Source organism: Sminthopsis crassicaudata, chromosome 1 (genome assembly GCF_048593235.1).
Source record: "Sminthopsis crassicaudata isolate SCR6 chromosome 1, ASM4859323v1, whole genome shotgun sequence".
NCBI classification, from domain to species: Eukaryota; Metazoa; Chordata; class Mammalia; order Dasyuromorphia; family Dasyuridae; genus Sminthopsis; species Sminthopsis crassicaudata.
Window position 1 is genome coordinate 463,985,567 of NC_133617.1, and position 7,166 is coordinate 463,992,732.

At 38.2% G+C, this 7,166-nt stretch overlaps 1 protein-coding gene and 1 pseudogene across 3 annotated transcripts in view; one reads left to right on the top strand and one right to left on the bottom strand.

Annotated features, from left to right (window-relative positions):
• Positions 1-6,949, bottom strand: part of KIAA1958 (KIAA1958 ortholog) — a 234,019-nt gene extending 227,070 nt beyond the window's left edge. For all 3 annotated transcript variants that reach the window (XM_074280865.1, XM_074280866.1, XM_074280863.1), the window contains exon 1: positions 6,381-6,949. The gene's annotated coding sequence lies outside the window, so the exon portion shown is untranslated. The remainder of the gene's footprint in view (positions 1-6,380) is intronic.
• On the top strand, positions 1,432-2,081 carry LOC141550472 (serine/threonine-protein kinase Sgk2-like; annotated as a pseudogene).
• Positions 6,950-7,166: the final 217 nt, after the last annotated feature.

Sequence of the window (7,166 nt, forward strand, 5' to 3'; positions counted from 1 at the left end):
TCTTCTATTTTATTTTTTAAAAAGGCAGGGTGGGGGGGAGGCCAACAAAATGACAATATTTAAGAGGAAACACTTCTCTGAAGCCAATTCACACATCTGGTAGCTGAATACTAATCCAAGACTGAACTCTGTATTTCTTATATGAATCATTTCAGAGCAATTGTTTAAGTGCTACACTCTCCTTAAACCACTGTAATAAAGATCACAATGGAGGTGCCCACTCTTCTCAGATTCAGGACAATAGGAACCTTTGAGGGCATCTTTCCTAGTTAAGTCATACTCATGTATAGAATAATGGGGGAGGGGGGAGGAAACGAAGTCCCTAAGTTATAATCCCTATGAAGAAAATACCACACTATCCTCTAACTTTTTATTTGCTTAAATTAACAGCAATGCTAATTGTTTAAAGTATCCAGTTAACATGAAGTAGACATTTTAAATTGGATTTAACGATGCTGCATTGATCATTTATCAAATATTAAAGATGCCAACAAAATCAACTGATTTTAAAGCTTAGTAAGTATGGCCATCATTACTGTTCCCAAAAAGTCAGCCACTGTGTAGTTAATATACCATAAACTCAGACATTAAACAAAATCTCATTGTACAAACCCCATAGATTACTGGGAACAGTACTTATTTTTCATATGATTAAAAAGGGGCAGAAAAAATAATTTCAAACTCAAAGAGAAATAATTACATTCTGAATTAACAAACAGCAGCTGGTCAAGGGAAATCAAAAGACAAAAAGGTGCCATGAGAGTTGTTTCATAATAATGCATATGATAACACTTTTAAATTAGCTAATTAGATTTAGGAAAACCAAATGTGGTTTGTATGACACCATCAAGGTGCTTAGTAAGGCCAAATAAGGATTAATAATTTCAAAAGATTTCTTATATTTCAAATATTACTTTGCATGCTGATGCATCTTCCGTTCAGAGCAGATTCTGTTACTATTGAGATTACAAAATATCTGTTAAATCTTTTTATCATTATTGTGTACAAGTTTCTCAATATATTTCAAAGAGCTGATAAACTGAGAAACCTAGGTTGAAAGAATAAAGAGTAAGAAGAAAATGTGCTTCAGTATTTGCCACTAGAAGGAACTTGGGGAGTTTTAAGTCTTATTGCAAAGATTTATATTAAGTCTTTAGCAAATTCCATTGTCTACCTTCCTTCTGGATATCTAAGCAGAAGTCAGGTAATGTAGTCAGATCAAATAATATACCCTATTTGGACTTCTGTGTTGCAAATAAATTTTTAGATGTAAAAGAAAAAAAAAAGTCTTCTCTTTAAGTACAATTTATGAAGTTGGTTGATTGTCCCTTCTCAGAAGCAAGAACTTACAGACCAAAAGAGCTAGAGAAGGGCAGGCAGGGAATTCTGAAGATCTTGAGCCTATAATCTTGACAGATTTGTTGTATTACAATGGATCCTTCTACAAGTCCTATCTGTCAGAACTCAACACCCAATGGAAAGAACAACTTGGGACCTTCAGAAAATCCAAATGTCAGACCAACAGACTTTAACATCCTGAAAATATTTGGTAAAGGGAGATATGGAAATTTTCTCTTGAGCAAATGCAAATCTGTTGGGAGATTTTATGCTGTTTTACAGAAGAAATCCATCTTGAAAAAGAAAGAGCAAAATCATATCATGGCAAAGCACAATGTACTCCTAAAGAATGTGATACACTCTTTTCTGGTGGTCCTCTGTTACTCCTTTCTATGAGGAGAATTCTTCTTACACTTGCCACACTGTTTCCTGAAACCTAGAGCTCAATTTTGTGCTGCTGATGTGGCTAGAGCTATTATTTATAGAGACCTGAAACCTAAGAATATTCACTTGGATTTCCAGGGTCATATTTTGTTGACTGATTGGGGCTTTGTAAAGAAGGGAGTCAGAAGAAATCACATCCACTTTCTGTAGCACCCTTGAATATTTGGCTCCTGAAGTATTGAGAAAATCATAAGGTTAATGATTAAACAGTAGATTGGTGGTATTATGAGATGTTCTGTGACTTGCCATGTTCCTATAGCTCAGATGTTTCTGAAACATATGAGAACATTTCTTCATAAGCCTCTCCAGATCCATGGAGGCAAAATAGTGGTAATCTGTGACCTCTTTCATGGCCTTCCCCAAAAGGACCAAAAGAAAAGACTTGTGGGCCAAAGCATACTTTCTTGAGATAAAAAAAAAAATCATGTCTTCTTCAGCACAATAAGCAAGGATAATTTATACCACAAGTGACTCACTCCTTTCAATCCAAATGTAGTGGGGCCTGTTGATTTAAGATACTTTGACCCAGAGTTCATTAAGGAAGCAATTTCCAGTTCTATTGTACATATACTGGATTTAACAGTCATCAACTTTGAAGGTTCCCGTGAATTTTTAGAGGTTTTTATGCACCTGGGGATGAGAATTTTTAAAAACTACTAATAAGCCCTGGCATCATCTCTAAAGAGGTACTTGTGTTATTTGTCTTTTGAGTCAAATTGTATTGTCCTAAAGTACAAAATGTGATGAGTATAACTGTATATGTCCCAGTTTTCTCACATTTATAAAACAATCCTCCTAAATGCTAAAGTAGAATGATATTCATTTGATGTGATAAAACTTAACAAAAAATAAGAAATAGAAGAAGAAAGGAAGGAAGAAAAGAAAGAAGGGGAAAAAAGAGAGTAAGATCTACTAAAAATTTGTGCTACTTTAGTTATGGTGGCAGGAATGGAGCACCCACCATGATCGGTAGAATATTTTAGAAACTTACCTTTGTCAGTTCCCCTAATGATGATCATGTACTGTGTAAGACACTCATTTATAAACCATAAAATCAATTTATTAATATATAATGGGAGGTATATCTGGCCTCAATACCAATAATGGCTATTTTTACATCGTACCTTTAAATAAGTTAATTTAAAGAATCTTGAAATTATTTTGAGTTTTTCAAATTATTCTATTATGGGATGTATACTCCTAAGGAAATCAATGACAGAAAGTATTGCTATACTTTTGCAGTGGCAAACTGGAAATGAGATGGGTGCCTATTTATTGTAATACATGAATATGGTCAGACTATTACCTTTAAGAAATATTGAATATGAAGGATTTCGAGAAACTTAAAAAGACTTTTAAGAACTGAAATGACCAAAATAATTCGAACCAGTGAAAACAATTCTAAAAGACATCAGGACTGAAAAGAATGAAAGGACAAATTTGTGACTCCAGAGATCTGTTAATGAAATATATCTCTCTCCTTTCAGAAGAGATATAGTGAGAACTGGGATGGAATGAGGCCTACATCTCCCACATAATCAATGTATCAATTGTTTTGCTTAACTCTAACAGTGTAACAATTGTTAACATTTATATGGTGCTACAAAGTTTATAAAGCATTTGATATACATTATCTCATTTAAGCCCTATCATAACTCTTTGAAGTAGGAACAACAGTCATTTTCTTCCATTTTCAGATGACAAACTTGAAGCACAGCTGTTTGATCATACAGCTAATAAAATTTCAGAGACAGGATTTGAATCCAGGTCTTCCTGACATCAAATCTAGTATATGACTCATTATGCCTTTCTATTTTATTGTGAGAGGAATTCTATTTAGGAAATAATGGTAATTTTTGAAAAGCATTAATAAAAAAAAATCTAAAAACATGATTCTACCACAAAAAAGTACAACTTTTTTTTGTATCACACTAGCAACTAGGTGGCCCAGGAGATAGAGCCCTGGGCTAGGAATCCAGGAAGACAAGAATTCAAACATCTAACCTGATTGCTTCAATTTTCCCCTCTATAAAATGGGGGGTAGCATATACTTTCTAAGGTTGCTGTGAGGATCAAATAATAATTGCAAAAGGCTTAGAATAATGCCTGGTATATGGTAAATGCTATATAAGTGCTAACTATTGTTAATATTATTTTAAGCATGTGATTGTTAATGTAATGTTTCAGGATCACTATTAACAAATAGGAGGACAACAAAAAGTTAGCAATTTTATCTCTGATAACAGATCTGTTTAGATTACTATTTTTGAAATTCAGAACAATCATTTTTCTGAATAGCTCAACTTTCATTAGTTACTAAAGTAGAATGCATTTAAATTACAAACAATAACATTTCTGAAAATGTAAAGAATATTGTTCCATTTAAAAACATTTTTTCTGCACCTCCAACTCTAGAGTCTTATGGCTTAGTGGAAAACCCTCTCAGTTTTGCATATGGCAATTAAAATTACAATTATACATTGTGAGCTTATTTTACAAAAAATAAAACAAAATAATTTACCGAATTTTTTAGGCTTAACTAACAGGCTTAATACTTAGTCAACACCAATTCTTCTATTACTGGAGAACTTTATCTTAAGCTCCAGAAGTGGAGAGATTCAAGTACTGATAAAGACTATAGAAGTATTTTAAAGCCTGAATTTTTAAATGCAATTTAATGCATTACTCTGAATATCCTACAAGCACATCTTTGCAATAGTTCATAGGACAATTGTCTTGCTGTTAAAACTAAATACTTAATCATTACTTTAAGCATATTTAAAAAAAAAAAAAAAGATTATGACCTATAGTTATCCCAACAGCTAGTGTTCATATGATGTAGTAGAAAGTACTAGAGATATAAAATTCAGAGACCTGAGCTCTAATGCTGATTCTCCTAGCCATGTGGACAACTGGCAAGTCACTTAACCAGGCCTCTGTTTCACTCATAAGTGAAAATAATATCAGCTTGCGTTACCTACAGGGTGTTGTGAGAGAAATGGAAGATTTTATAAATCTTAAAATATTGTATAGCTTGAGGCATTATTGTGAAGAGTCAATAATATTTATTAAGAATTTACTATGTAGATTCATGTAAAAAGAAAATGATACCAGGAGAAAGAATGAGTTGGATGGAAGAAAAAAGGAATAAAATTCAAAATATCTTTAGATACACTCTGGACTTGTATTTTCATTAGTATGAGTTCCAAGTGAAGAAAATTCTGACCCATTTAGAACATGTAGCAATTTAAAATCCTTTAAAAAGGAAAAAAAAAAAGTAGCTTTAGCTGCCAAGAGGTTAATGGATTTGCTCGAGGTCACAAAAGTCAGTATGTGACAGATGAGAGTTGAACTCAGTTTCTGATATTAAGGCCTAAACTCTATACATTCCTGCCTCTTGTATCTAAGTGGACTGTTTAAATAAATGGTTTATTTAAAAGGTGGAAGTTATTTTGCTTATCCTAATGGGACTAAGAGAAAAGCAAAACTTTATTGCTATGCTTTTCAAAAACAAACTGTTTTACTTTTTAAAAAGACAAATTAAAAATCATAGCTATTTTCATTCTCGGGAAACCAAAATAACCTGAAATCAATTCTTGCATATTTGGTTTGATTTCTGTCAACCAACCTCATTCTGCCCAGGGGAATGCATTTCTTGATGAATTTGATATCAAACAGAAGTCACTATGCGCAGCCTCAGATAAAGGGGGAAAACAGCGTCCTCCTCCTCTTCGTCCTCCTCCTTCCTTTCCTCCTCCGTTAGAAACAATAAATACGGCAAGGAAGAGACACACATACTTACAAACGGACGCACCCCAAACACACCTCAGCATTTACCCCCAACACACACACACACACACACACACGTACACACACACACACGTACACACACACACACACACACACAAACTAGTCCAAACAACCAGGCCAGAACGGTTTTCATCTCCGACAGAATTACAGCTTTGGAAAAACTAGAAGGCAACAAGAGGGATAATACTCTCCTCCCCTCCCTTCCAGTTGGAGGAGAAAGAGTAGGAAAGCAAAACACACACACACACACACACACACACACACACACACACACACACACACATTTGTTTTAGTGCCTTGGAGGGAAGTAGTACTGGATTAATACTGGGAGTATCCCTTTGAAAAAAAGGTGTCCAGATTCCCAGGTATACCCTCTCCACAACAACTCTCACTCTGGATCCTTCCTCTCCTGGGGTCTTCAACTTCCAATCTTCCAAACCCTATTCAGCGTCAACCTGCAGTGGAAAGGCTCTCCTTCGTACCCTAACCTCTAGCCGGAGGAACCGGAGACAATAGGAGGGTTCAGCCCATTTATTTAAACACCCACAACCCGCGGGAAGGGGCAGGACCCAGAAGAGGGAGAGAACAACACAACCCCCATTCTCTCCAGCCACCCCCATGTCCCAGTCAGCTCCAGCCAGCCCATCTCTTACCTATTCCACACAAAGAGCACACGGACGCACTCACTTCTCTCCTAAGGGAGGTTATCCCCACAGTAGCCACCGTGTTTATCCTTCACACACATTAATCGGCCCTCTTCCCCTTTTCTACCGGGAGGATTCACCTACCTGCAGGTGTTTGTCCATAGGAATGCAGGAAGGGGAGTGTGGGGCCAAAACGAGAGGGAGGTTGGCCGGAGCGGGTGGCGCTGGGGAATACCCCGGGATAGCGAGGGTGAACGTGGAGGGACAGGGATATGTTTGCGTGCGTGCGCGTGTAAGAGAGAGACAGGAAAGGAGAAAGGTCTTTGGGGGTGAGGACCGCAGGCAGAAGAGCAGGGGAGAGGAGAGAGGGAGGGAGGGATGGGTGAGCTGCCTCTCCTCCACCTCCTCCCCCCTCCACCTCCGCTGGGACCCAGTGGCCGGCCCCGCTGCCCCAGCCCGGGCTCTGGAGCTGTAGCCTCTGCCGCTGGCTCTGGCTCCTGTGCTGGGGCGGCTCCGGGACGCTGGGGGCACAGACGGAGGAGGCAGCCGGGGCGGCCGCTGGAAATGAGGGGGGAGGCGGGAGAGGAGGAGGAGAGGAGGAGGAAGGGAAGGAAAAAGAGAAAGAGGAGGAGAAGGATATTCACTGCTCAGGGGAGGAAAGGCACCGACAGAAAAGTGGCTCGTATCGGCTACCGGAAATCGCCGCCGCGGTCATAAATATACCACAGGAAGTGTGTAATAACAACACCTAGCGATACACACACACACACACACACACACACACACACGCGCGCGCGCGCGCACACACACACACACACACACACACACACACACACACACACACACACACACGCAGCCCGCTGCCTTATCCAGGTTTCAGTCCAGTCCTCTCCCGGCAGCTACCGATCTCACACAGATCATGGCTACATC